The following is a 14880-nucleotide window of genomic DNA, read 5'->3' as shown; positions in this document are numbered from 1 at the left end:
CGATATAAATACAACAGTTTTTCCATCGTATAACACGAATAATTCCAACCAGTATGAAACTTATGATCATTTCTACGTTCCGGGCAACCTAGGCTTCACTGTACGGCGTTCTTGCACCACATCCAATAGCTACGGCCTCGGAAGTCGACGCCTGAAGTATAAAATACAATAAAAATACAACAGTCTTTCCATCCTATAACAGGAATAATTGCAACCCGTGTGAAAGTGATGGTCATTTCTACGTTCCGGGCAACCTAGACTTCACTCTAGGGCGTTGCTCCACCAGATCGAATAGTTAGGGCCTTAGAAGTCAACGCCAGAAGCATAAAATACAATAAAGATGCAACAGTTTTTCCATCGTATAACAGGAATAACTGTAAAACAGTATGAAAGTACTGGTAATTTCTACGTTCCGGGTAACCTAGGTTTCACTCTAGGGCGTTGCTCCACCAGATCGAATAGCTAGGGACTTAGATCTCAACGCCATAAGAATAAAATACAATATAAGTACAAAAGTTTTTCCATCGTATAACACGAGTAATTGCAACCAGTGTGAAGGTTATGGTCATTTCAACGTTCCGGGCAACCTAGGCTTCACTCTAGGGCGTTGCTCCACCAGATCGAATAGCTACGGCCTTAGAAGTCTACGACTGAAGCATAAAATACAATAAAAATACAACAGTCTTTTCATCGTATAACAGGAATAATTGCAACAAGCGTGATAGTAATGATCATTTCGGCGTTTCGTGCATCCTAGACTTATCTCTGAGGCATTGCTCCACCAGGTCGAATAGTTAGGGCCTAAGAAGTCAACGCCAGAAGCATAAAATACAATAAAGATGCAACAGTTTTTCCATCGTATAACAGGAATAATTGCAACCAGTGTGAAGGTAATGGTATGTTCTTCGTTCCGGGCAACCTATGCTTCACTCTAGGGCTGTGCTCTACCAGATTAAATAGTTAGGGCCTAAGAAGTCAACGCCAGAAGCATAAAACACAATACAAATACAACAGCTTTTCCATCGTATATAATGTATATTTGCAAACAGTGTGAAAGTAGTGGTAATTTCCATGTTCCGGGCAACCTAGTCGTCACTCTAGGGCGTTGTTCCATCAGATCGAATAGTTAGGGCCTAAGAAGTCAACGCCAGGAGCATAAAACACAATATAAATACAACAGCTTTTCCATCGTATATAATGTATATTTGCAAACGGTGTGAAAGTAGTGGTAATTTCCATGTTCCGGGCAACCTAGTCGTCACTCTAGGGCGTTGCTCCACCAGATCGAATAGTTAGGGCCTTCAAAGTCAACGCCAGAAGCATAAAATACAATAAAGATGCAACCGTCTTTCCATCGTATAACAGGAATAATTGCAACCAGTGTGAAGGTAATGGTATGTTCTACGTTCCGGGCAACCTGGGCTTCACTCTAGGGCGGTGCTCCACCAGATCAAATAGTTAGGGCCTAAGAAGTCAACGCCAGAAGCATAAAATACAACATAAATACAATAGATTTTCCATCGTATATAATGTATATCTGCAAACAGTGTGAAAGTAATGGTCATTTCTACGTAGCGGGCAACCTAGGCTCCACTCTCGGGCGTTGCTCCACCAAATCAAATGGCTAGGGCCTTAGAAGTCAGCGCCAGAAGCATAAAATACAATAAAGATGCAAAAGTTTTTCCATCGTATAACAGGAATAACTGTAAACAGTGTGAAAGTTGTGGTCATTTCTACGTTCCGGGCAACCTAGGCTTCACTCTAGGGCATTGTTCCACCAGACCAAACAGTTAGGGCCTTAGAAGTCAACGCCCGAAGCATAAAACACAAAATATATAGAACGGTTTTTCCATTGTATAAAACGAATAATTGCTACCAGTGTAAAAGTTATGGTCATTTCTACGTTCCGGGCAACCTAGGCTTCACCCTAGGGCGTTGTTCCACCAGATCGAATAGTTAGGGCCTAAGAAGTGAACGCCAGAAGCATAAAATACAATATAAATACAATAGTTTTTCCATCGTCTAAAACGAATAATTGCAACCAGTATGAAACTTATGGTCATTTCTACGTTCCGGGCAACCCAGGCTTCACTGTATGGCGTTCTTCCACCACATCGGATAGCTACGGCCTCAGAAGTCAACGCCTGAAGTATAAAGTACAATAAAAATACAACAGCCTTTCCATCCTAGAACAGGAATAATTGCAACCCGTGTGAAAGTGATGGTCATTTCTACGTTCCAGGCAACCTAGGCTTCACTCTAGGGCGTTGTTCCACAAGGTCGAATAGTTAGGGCCTAAGAAGGCAACGCTAAAAGCATAAAATACAATATAAATATAACAGTTTTTCTATCGTACAAAACGAATAATTGCAACCAGTGTGAAAGTTATTTTCACTTCTACGTTCCGGGCAACCTAGACTTCACTCTAGGGCGTTGCTCCACCAGATCGAATAGTTAGGGCCTTAGAAGTCAACGCCTGAAGCATAAAATGCAATTAAGATGCAACCGTTTTTCCATCGTATAACAGGAATAATTGCAACCAGTGTGAAGGTAATGGTATGTTCTACGTTCCGGGCAACGTATGCTTCACTCTAGGGCAGTGCTCTACCAGATTAAATAGTTAGGGCCTAAGAAGTCAACGCCAGAAGCATAAAACACAATATAAATACAACAGCTTTTCCATCGTATATAATGTATATTTGCAAACAGTGTGAAAGTAGTGGTCATTTCCATGTTCCGGGCAACCTAGTCTTCACTCTAGGGCGTTGTTCCACCAGATCGAATAGTTAGGGCCTAAGAAATCAACGCCAGAAGAATAAAATACAATTTAAGTACAAAAGTTTTTCCATCGTATAAAATGAATAATTGCAAACATTGTGAAAGTAATGGTCATTTCTACGTTCCGGGCACCCTAGGCTTCACTCTAGGGCGGTGTTCCACCAGATCAATCAGTTAGGGCCTTAGAAGTCAACGCCCGAAGCATAAAACACAAAATATATAGAACGGTTTTTCCATTGTATAAAACGAATAATTGCTACCAGCGTAAAAGTTATGGCCATTTCTACGTTCCGGGCAGCCTAGACTTCACCCTAGGGCGTTGTTCCACCAGATCGAATAGTTAGGGCCTAAGAAGTGAACGCCAGAAGCATAAAATACAAAATAAATAGAACAGTTTTTCCTGTGTATAAAACGAATAATTGGTACCAGTGTGAAAGTTATGGTCATTGCTACGTTCCGCGCAACCTAGGTTTCACTCCAGGGCGTTGCTCCACCAGATCGAATAGTTACGGCCTTAGAAGTCAACGCCAGAAGCATAAAATACAATAAAGATGCAACAGTTTTTCCATCGTATAAAACTAATAATTGCAACCAGTGTGAAAGTTATGGTCATTTCTACGTTCCGAGCAACCTAGGCGTCACTCTAGGGCGTTGCTCCACCGGATCGAATAGCTAGGGACTTAGAATTCAACGCCATAAGTATAAAACACAATATAAGTACAACAGTTTTTCCATCGTATAAAATGAATAATTGCAACCAGTGTGAAAGTTATGGTCATTTCTACGTTCCAGGCAACCTAGGCTTCACTCTAGGGCGTTGCTCCACCAGATCGAATAGCTACGGCCTTAGAAGTCTACGACTGAAGCATAAAATACAATAAAAGTACAACAGTCTTGTCATCGTATAACAGGAATAATTGCAACAAGCGTGATAGTAATGACCATTTCGGCGTTTCGTGCATCCTAGACTTATTTCTGAGGCATTGCTCCACCAGGTCGAATAGTTAGGGCCTAAGAAGTCAACGCCAGAAGCATAAAATACAATATAAATACAACAGCTTTGCCACCGTATAAAATGAATAATTGCAAACAGTGCGAAAGATATGGACATTTCTACGTTCCGGGCTACCTAGGCTTCACTCTATGGCGTTCTTCCACCACATCGAATAGGAACGGCCTCAGAGGTCAACGCCAGAAGCATAAAATACAATATAAATATAACAGTTTTTCCATCGTATAAAACGAATAATAGCAACCAGTGTGAAAGTTGTGGTCATTTCTACGTTCCGGGCAACCTAGGCTTCACTCTAGGGCATTGTTCCACCAGACCAAACAGTTAGGGCCTTAGAAGTCAACGCCCGAAGCATCAAATACAATATAAATATAACAGTTTTTCCATCGTCTAAAACGAATAATAGCAACCAGTGTGAAAGTTATGGGTATTTCTACGTTCCGGGCAACATAGGCTTCACTCTAGGGCGTTGCTCCACCAGATCAAACAGTTAGGGCCTTAGAAGTCAACGCCCGAAGCATTAAATACAAAATAAATAGAACAGTTTTTCCTGTGTATAAAACGAATAATTGCTACCAGTGTGAAAGTTATGGTCATTTCTACGTTCCGCGCAACCTGGGCTTTACCCCAGGGCGTTGTTCCACCAGACGGAATAGTTAGGGTTTGGAAGAAGTCAACGCCAGAAGCATAAAATACGATATAAATACAACAGCTTTTCCATCGTATATAATGTATATGTGCAAACAGTGTCAAAGTAATGGTCATTTCTACGTACCGGGCAACCTAGGCTCCACTCTAGGGCGTTGCTCCACCAAATCGAATAGCTAGGTCCTTAGAAGTCAACGCCAGAAGCATAAAATACAATAAAGATGCAAAAGTTTTTCCATCGTATCACAGGAATAACTGCAAACAGTATGAAAGTACTGGTCATTTCTACGTTCCGGGTAACCTATGCTTCACTCTAGGGCGGTGCTCTACCAGATTAAATAGTTAGGGCCTAAGAAGTCAACGCCAGAAGCATAAAACACAATATAAATACAACAGCTTTTCCATCGTATATAATGTATATTTGCATACAGTGTGAATGTAATGGTCATTTCCATGTTCCGGGCAACCTAGTCTTCACTCTAGGGCGTTGTTCCACCAGATCGAATAGTTAGGGCCTGAGAAGTCAACGCCAGAAGAATAAAATACAATATAAGTACAAAAGTGTTTCGATCGTATAAAATGAATAATTGCAAAGATTGTGAAAGTAATGGTCATTTCTACATTCCGGGCAACCTAGGCGTCACTCTAGGGCGTTGCTCCACCACACCTAATAGCTACGGCCTTAGAAGTCAACCCCAGATGAATAAAATACAATAAAGAAGCCACAGCTTTTCCATTGTATAACACGAATAATTGCAACCAGTGTGAAAGTTATGGTCATTTCTACTTTCCGGGCAACCTAGGCTTCACCCTAGGGCGTTGTTCCACCAGATCGAACAGTTAGGGCGTAAGAAGTCAACGCCAGAAGCATAAAATACAATATAAATATAACAGTTTTTCTATCGTACAAAACGAATAATTGCAACCAGTGTGAAAGTTATTTTCACTTCTACGTTCCGGGCAACCTAGACTTCACTCTAGGGCGTTGCTCCTCCAGATCGAATAGTTAGGGCCTTAGAAGTCAACGCCTGAAGCATAAAATGCAATAAAGATGCAACCGTTTTTCCATCGTATAACAGGAATAATTGCAACCAGTGTGAAGGTAATGGTATGTTCTACGTTCCGGGCAACGTATGCTTCACTCTAGCGCAGTGCTCTACCAGATTAAATAGTTAGGGCCTAAGAAGTCAACGCCAGAAGCATAAAACACAATATAAATACAACAGCTCTTCCATCGTATATAATATATATTTGCAAACAGTGTGAAAGTAGTGGTCATTTCCATGTTCCGGGCAACCTAGTCTTCACTCTAGGGCGTTGTTCCACCAGATCGAATAGTTAGGGCCTAAGAAGTCAACGCCAGAAGCATAAAATACAATATAAATACAACAGCTCTGCCATCGTATAAACTGAATAATTGCAAACAGTGCGAAAGATATGGACATTTCTACGTTCCGGGCAACCTAGGCTTAACTCTAGGGCGGTGCTCCACCAGATCAAATAGTTAGGGCCTAAGAACTCAACGCCAGAAGCATAAAATACGACATAAATACAATAGATTTTCCATCGTATATAATGTATATCTGCAAACAGTGTGATAGTAGTGGTCATTTCTACGTACCGGGCAATATAGGTTTCACTCCAGGGCGTTGCTCCACCAGATCGAATAGTTACGGCCTAAGAAGTCAACGCCAGAAGCATAAAATACGATAAAGATGCAACAGTTTTTCCATCGTATAAAACGAATAATTGCAACCAGTGTGAAAGATATGGTCATTTCTACATACCGAGCAACCTAGGCTTCACTCTAGGGCGTTGCTCCACCAGATCGAATAGCTACGGCCTTAGAAGTCTACGACTGAAGCATAAAATACAATAAAGATGCAACAGTTTTTCCATCGTATAACAGGAATAATTGCAACCAGTGTGAAGGTAATGGTATGTTCTTCGTTCCGGGCAACCTATGCTTCACTCTAGGGCTGTGCTCTGCCAGATTAAATAGTTAGGGCCTAAGAAGTCAACGCCAGAAGCATAAAACACAATACAAATACAACAGCTTTTCCATCGTATATAATGTATATTTGCAAACAGTGTGAAAGTAGTGGTAATTTCCATGTTCCGCGCAACCTAGTCGTCACTCTAGGGCGTTGTTCCATCAGATCGAATAGTTAGGGCCTAAGAAGTCAACGCCAGGAGCATAAAACACAATATAAATACAACAGCTTTTCCATCGTATATAATGTATATTTGCAAACGGTGTGAAAGTAGTGGTAATTTCCATGTTCCGGGCAACCTAGTCGTCACTCTAGGGCGTTGCTCCACCAGATCGAATAGTTAGGGCCTTCAAAGTCAACGCCAGAAGCATAAAATACAATAAAGATGCAACCGTCTTTCCATCGTATAACAGGAATAATTGCAACCAGTGTGAAGGTAATGGTATGTTCTACGTTCCGGGCAACCTGGGCTTCACTCTAGGGCGGTGCTCCACCAGATCAAATAGTTAGGGCCTAAGAAGTCAACGCCAGAAGCATAAAATACAACATAAATACAATAGATTTTCCATCGTATATAATGTATATCTGCAAACAGTGTGAAAGTAATGGTCATTTCTACGTAGCGGGCAACCTAGGCTCCACTCTCGGGCGTTGCTCCACCAAATCAAATGGCTAGGGCCTTAGAAGTCAGCGCCAGAAGCATAAAATACAATAAAGATGCAAAAGTTTTTCCATCGTATAACAGGAATAACTGTAAACAGTGTGAAAGTAATGGTCATTTCTACGTTCCAGGCAACCTAGGCTTCACTCTAGGTCGTTGATCCACCAGATCGAATAGTTAGGGCCTAAGAAGTCAACGCCAGAAGCATAAAATACAATATAAATATAACAGTTTTTCCATCGTATAAAGAGAATAATAGCAACCAGTGTGAAAGTTATGGTCATTTCTACGTTCCGGGCAGCCTAGGCTTCACTCTAGGGCGTTGCTCCACCAGATGGAATAGTTTGCGCCTTAGAAGTCAACGCCAGAAGCATAAAATACAATAAAGATGCAACAGTTTTTTCTTCGTAAAACAGAAATAATTGCAACCAGTGTGAAGGTAATGGTCTTTTCTACGTTCCGCGCAACCTAGGTTTCACTCCAGGGCGTTGCTCCACCAGATCGAATAGTTAGGTCCTTAGAAGTCAACGCCAGAAGCATAAAATACGATATAAATACAACAGCATTTCCACCGTATTAAATGAATAATTGCAAACAGTGTGAAAGTTATGGTCATTTCTACATTCCGAGCAACCTAGGCTTCACTCTAGGTCGTTGCTCCACCAGATCGAATAGATAGGTCCTTAGAAGTCAACGCCAGAAGCATAAAATACGATATAAATACAACAGCATTTCCACCGTATTAAATGAATAATTGCAAACAGTGTGAAAGTAGTGGTCATTTCTACATTCCGAGCAACCTAGGCTTCACTCTAGGGCGGTGCTCCAACATATCGAATAGCTACGGCCTTAGAAGTCTACGGCTGAAGCATAAAATACAATAAAAATACAACAGTCTTTTCATCGTGTAACAGGAATAATTGCAACAAGCGTGACAGTAATGATCATTTCGGCGTTTCGGGCATCCTAGACATATCTCTGAGGCATTGCTCCACCAGATCGAATAGTTAGGGCCTAAGAAGTCAACGCCAGAAGCATAAAATACAATATAAATACAACAGCTTTGCCACCGTATAAAATGGATAATTGCAAGCAGTGCGAAAGATATGGACATTTCTACGTTCTGGGCTACCTAGGCTTCGCTCTATGGCGTTCTTCCACCACATCGGATAGCAACGGCCTCAGAAGTCAACGCCAGAGGCATAAAATACAATATAAATATAACTGTTTTTCCATCGTATAAAACGTATAATAGCAACCAGTGTGAAAGTTATGTTCATTTCTACGTTCCGGGCAACCTAGGCTTCACTCCAGGGCGTTGTTCCACCAGATCAAACAGTTAGGGCCTTAGAAGTCAACGCCCGGAGCACAAAACACAAAATAAGTAGAACAGTTTTTCCATTCTATTAAACGAATAATTGCTACCAGTGTGAAAGTTGTGGTCAATGCTACGTTCCGCGCAACCTAGGCTTCACCCAAGGGGGTTGTTCCACCAGATGGAATAGTTAGGGCTTAAGAAGTCAACGCCTGAAGCATAAAATACGATATAAATACAACAGCTTTTCCATCGTATAAGACGAATAATTGCAACCAGTGTGAATGTAATGGTCATTTCTACGTTCCGGGCAACCTGGGCTTCACTCTACCGCGTTGTTCCACCAGATCGAATAGTTAGGGCCTAAGAAGTGAACGCCAGAAGCATAAAATACAATATAAATACAACAGTTTTTCCATCGTATATAATGTATATTTGCATACAGTGTGAAAGTAATAGTCATTTCCATGTTCCGGGCAACCTAGTCTTCACTCTAGGGCGTTGTTCCACCAGATCGCATAGTTATGGCCTAAGAAGTCAACGCCAGAAGAATAAAATACAATATAAGTACAAAAGTTTTTCCATCGTATAAAATGAATAATTGCAAACATTGTGAAAGTAATGGTCATTTCTACGTTCCGGGCAACCTAGGCGTCACGCTAGGGCGTTGCTCCACCACACCTAATAGCTAGGGCCTTAGAAGTCAACCCCAGAAGAATAAAATACAATAAAGATGCCACAGCTTTTCCATCGTATAAAACGAATAATTGCAACCAGTGTGAAAGTTATGGTCATTTCTACTTTCCGACCAACCTAGGCTTCACCCTATGGCGTTGTTCCACCAGATCGAACAGTTAGGGCCTAAGAAGTCAACGCCAGAAGCATAAAATACAATATAAATATAACAGTTTTTCTATCGTATAAAACGAATGATAGCAATCAGTGTGAAATTTATGGTCACTTCTACGTTCAGGGCAACCTACTCTTCACCCTAGGGCGTTGATCCACCAGATGGAATAGTTAGGGCCTAAGAAGTCAACGCCAGAAGCAAAAAATGCAATAAAAATACTACAGTTTTTCCATCGTATAGCAGGAATACTTTGTAACCAGTGTGATAGTAGTGGTCATTTCTACGTTCCGGGTAACATAGGTTTCACTCTAGGGCGTTGCTCCACCAGATCGAATAGCTAGGGACTTAGAATTCAACGCCATAAGAATAAAATACAATATAAGTACAACAGTTTTTCCATCGTCTAAAACGGATAATAGCAACCAGTGTGAATGTTATGGTCATTTCTACCTTCCGGGCAACCTGGGCTTCACCCTAGGGCGTTGTTCCACCAGATCGAATAGTTCGGGCCTAAGAAGTGAACGCCCGAAGAATAAAATACAATATAAATATAACAGTTTTTCCATCGTATAAAACGAATAGTAGCAACCAGTGTGAAAGTTATGGTCATTTCTACGGACCCGGCAACCTAGGCTACACTCTGGGGCGTTGCTCCACTAAACCGAATAGCTAGGGCCTTAGAAGTCAACGCCAGAAGCATAAAATACAATAAAGATGCAAAAGTTTTTCCATCGTATAACAGGAGTAACTGCAAACAGTGTGAAAGTACTGGTCATTTCTACGTCCCGGGTAACCTATGCTTCACTCTAGGGCGGTGCTCTACCAGATTAGATAGATAGGGCCTAAGAAGTCAACGCCAGAAGCATAAAACACAATATAAATACAACAGCTTTTCCATCGTATATAATGTATATTTGCAAACAGTGTGAAATTAATGGTCCTTTCCATGTTCCGGGCAATCTAGTCTTCACTCCAGGGCGTTGTTCCACCAGATCGAATAGTTAGGGCCTTAGAAGTCAACGCCCGAAGCATAAAATACAATAAAGATGCAACAGTTTTTCCATCGTATAACAGGAATAATTACAACCAGTGTGAAGGTAATGGTATGTTCTACGTTCCGGTCAACCTAGGCTTCACCCTAGGGCGTTGTTCCACCAGATCGAATAGTTAGGGCCTAAGAAGTGAACGCCAGAAGCATAAAATACGATATAAATACAACAGTGTTTCCATCGTATAAAACGAATAATTGCAACCAGTATGAAACTTATGATCATTTCTACGTTCCGGGCAACCTAGGCTTCACTGTACAGCGTTCTTCCACCACATCCAATAGCTACGGCCTCGGAAGTCGACGCCTGAAGTATAAAATACAATAAAAATACAACAGTCTTTCCATCCTATAACAGGAATAATTGCAACCCGTGTGAAAGTGATGATCATTTCTACGTTCCGGGCAACATTGGCTTCACTCTAGGGCGTTGCTCCACCAGATCAAACAGTTAGGGCCTTAGAAGTCAACGCCAGAAGCATAAAACACAATGTAAATACAACAGCTTTTCCATCGTATATAATGTATATTTGCAAACAGTGTGAAAGTAGTGGTCATTTCCATGTTCCGGGCAACCTAGTCTTCACTCTAGGGCGTTGTTCCACCAGATCGAATAGTTAGGGCCTAAGAAGTCAACGCCAGAAGAATAAAATACAATATAAGTACAAAAGTTTTTCCATCGTATAAAATGAATAATTGCGACCAGTATGAAACTTATGGTCATTTCTACGTTCCGGGCAACCTTGGCTTCACTGTACGGCGTTCTTCCACCACATCGAATAGCTACGGCCTCAGAAGTCAACGCCTGAAGTATAAAATACAATAAAAATACAACAGTCTTTCCATCCTATAACAGGAATAATTGCAACCCGTGTGAAAGTGATGGTCACTTCTACGTTCCGGGCAACCTACCCTTCACCCTAGGGCATTGATCCACCAGATGGAATAGTTAGGGCCTGAGAAGTCAACGCCAGAAGCATAAAATACAATAAAGATGCAACAGTTTTTCCATCGTATAACAGGAATAACTGTAAAACAGTATGAAAGTACTGGTAATTTCTACGTTCCGGGTAACCTAGGTTTCACTCTAGGGCGTTGCTCCACCAGATCGAATAGCTAGGGACTTAGATCTCAACGCCATAAGAATAAAATACAATATAAGTACAACAGTTTTTCCATCGTATAACACGAGTAATTGCAACCAGTGTGAAGGTTATGGTCATTTCAACGTTCCGGGCAATCTAGGCTTCACTCTAGGGCGTTGCTCCACCAGATCAATCAGTTAGGGCCTTAGAAGTCAACGCCCGAAGCATAAAATGCAAACTAAATAGAACAGTTTCTCCATTGTATAAAACGAATAATTGCTACCAGTGTAAAAGTTATTGCCATTTCTACGTTCCGCGCAACCTATGCTTCACCCTAGGGCGTTGTTCCACCAGATCCAATAGTTAGGGCATCGGAAGTGACCGCCAGAAGCATAAAATACAATATAAATACAACAGTTTTTCCGTCATATAAAACGAATAATTGCAACCCGTATGAAAGTTATGGTCATTTCTACTTTCCGGGCAACCTAGGCTTCACGATAGGGCGTTGCTCCAACAGACTGAATAGTTAGGGCCTTAGAAGTCAATGGCCGAAGCATAAAATGCAATAAAAATACAACAGTTTTTCCATCATATAACAGGAATAATTGCAAGCAGTTTGAAAGTGATGGTCATTTCTACGTACCGGGCACCCTAGGCTTCACCCTAGGGCGTTGCTCCACCACACCCAATAGCTACGGCCTTAGAAGTCAACCCCAGATGAATAAAATACAATAAAGATGCCACAGCTTTTCCATCGTACAAAACGAATAATTGCAACCATTGTGAAAGTTTTGGTCACTTCTACGTTCCGGGCAACCTAGACTTCACTCTAGGGCGTTGCTCCACCAGGTCGAATAGTTAGGGCCTTAGAAGTCAACGCCAGAAGCATAAAATACAATAAAGATGCAACAGTTTTTCCATCGTATAACAGGAATAATTACAACCAGTGTGAAGGTAATGGTATGTTCTACGTTCCGGTCAACCTAGGCTTCACCCTAGGGCGTTGTTCCACCAGATCGAATAGTTAGGGCCTAAGAAGTGAACGCCAGAAGCATAAAATACGATATAAATACAACAGTTTTTCCATCGTATAAAACGAATAGTTGCAACCAGTATGAAACTTATGATCATTTCTACGTTCCGGGCAACCTAGGCTTCACTGTACGGCGTTCTTCCACCACATCCAATAGCTACGGCCTCGGAAGTCGACGCCTGAAGTATAAAATACAATAAAAATACAACAGTCTTTCCATCCTATAACAGGAATAATTGCAACCCGTGTGAAAGTGATGGTCATTTCTACGTTCCGGGCAACATAGGCTTCACTCTAGGGCGTTGCTCCACCAGATCAAACAGTTAGGGCCTTAGAAGTCAACGCCAGAAGCATAAAACACAATGTAAATACAACAGCTTTTCCATCGTATATAATGTATATTTGCAAACAGTGTGAAAGTAGTGGTCATTTCCATGTTCCGGGCAACATAGGCTTCACTCTAGGGCGTTGCTCCACCAGATCAAACAGTTAGGGCCTTAGAAGTCAACGCCAGAAGCATAAAACACAATGTAAATACAACAGCTTTTCCATCGTATATAATGTATATTTGCAAACAGTGTGAAAGTAGTGGTCATTTCCATGTTCCGGGCAACCTAGTCTTCACTCTAGGGCGTTGTTCCACCAGATCGAATAGTTAGGGCCTAAGAAGTCAACGCCAGAAGAATAAAATACAATATAAGTACAAAAGTTTTTCCATCGTATAAAATGAATAATTGCGACCAGTATGAAACTTATGGTCATTTCTACGTTCCGGGCAACCTTGGCTTCACTGTACGGCGTTCTTCCACCACATCGAATAGCTACGGCCTCAGAAGTCAACGCCTGAAGTATAAAATACAATAAAAATACAACAGTCTTTCCATCCTATAACAGGAATAATTGCAACCCGTGTGAAAGTGATGGTCATTTCTACGTTCAGGGCAACATAGCCTTCACTCTAGGGCGCTGCTCCACCAGATCAAACAGATAGGGCCTTAGAAGTCAACGCCAGAAGCATTAAACTCAAAATAAATAAAACAGTTTTTCCATTGTATATAATGTATATTTGCAAACAGTGGGAAAGTAATGGTCATTTCCATGTTCCGGGCAACCTATGCTTCACTCTAGGGCGGTGCTCTACCAGATTAAATAGATAGGGCCTAAGAAGTCAACGCCAGAAGCATAAAACACAATATAAATACAACAGCTTTTCCATCGTATATAATGTATATTTGCAAACAGTGTGAAATTAATGGTCATTTCCATGATCCGGGCAATCTAGTCTTCACTCTAGGGCGTTGCTCCACCAGATCGAATAGTTAGGGCCTTAGAAGTCAACGCCCGAAGCATAAAATACAAAATAAATAAAACACTTCTTCCATCGTATAAAACGAATAATTGCTACCAGTGTGGAAGTTATGGTCATTTCTACGTTCCGGGCCACCTGGGCTTTACTCTAGGGCGGTGCACCACCAGATCAAATAGTTAGGGCCTAACAAGTCAGCGCCAGAAGCATAAAATACAACATAAATACAACAGATTTTCCATCGTATATAATGTGTATTTGCAAACAGTGTGAATGTAATGGTCATTTCTACGGACCCGGCAACCTAGGCTACACTCTGGGGCGTGGCTCCACTAAACCGAATAGCTAGGGCCTTAGAAGTCAACGCCAGAAGCATAAAATACAATAAAGATGCAAAAGTTTTTCCATCGTATAACAGGAGTAACTGCAAACAGTGTGAAAGTACTGGTCATTTCTACGTCCCGGGTAACCTATGCTTCACTCTAGGGCGGTGCTCTACCAGATTAGATAGATAGGGCCTAAGAAGTCAACGCCAGAAGCATAAAACACAATATAAATACAACAGCTTTTCCATCGTATATAATGTATATTTGCAAACAGTGTGAAATTAATGGTCATTTCCATGTTCCGGGCAATCTAGTCTTCACTCTAGGGCGTTGTTCCACCAGATCGAATAGTTAGGGCCTTAGAAGTCAACGCCCGAAGCATAAAATAATATGTAAATAGAACAGTTTTTCCATCGTATAAAACGAATAATTGCTACCAGTGTGAAAGTTATGGTCATTTCTACGTTCAGGGCAACCTACCCTTCACCCTAGGGCATTGATCCGCCAGATGGAATAGTTAGGGCCTAAGAAGTCAACGCCAGAAGCATAAAATACAATAAATATGCAACAGTTTTTCCATCGTATAACAGGAATAACTGCAAACAGTATGAAAGTACTGGTAATTTCTACGTTCCGAGTAACCTAGGTTTCACTCTAGGGCGTTGCTCCACCAGATCGAATAGCTACGGCCTTAGAAGTCAACCCCAGATTAATAAAATACAATAAAGATGCCACAGCTTTTCCATCGTACAAAACGAATAATTGCAACCATTGTGAAAGTTTTGGTCACTTCTACGTTCCGGGCAACCTAGACTTCACTC

Source organism: Calliopsis andreniformis, unplaced genomic scaffold, assembly GCF_051401765.1.
Source record: "Calliopsis andreniformis isolate RMS-2024a unplaced genomic scaffold, iyCalAndr_principal scaffold0007, whole genome shotgun sequence".
Lineage (NCBI taxonomy): Eukaryota > Metazoa > Arthropoda > Insecta > Hymenoptera > Andrenidae > Calliopsis > Calliopsis andreniformis.
The sequence above is the reverse complement of the archived record's forward strand: the minus strand, read 5'-3'. Positions refer to the sequence as shown.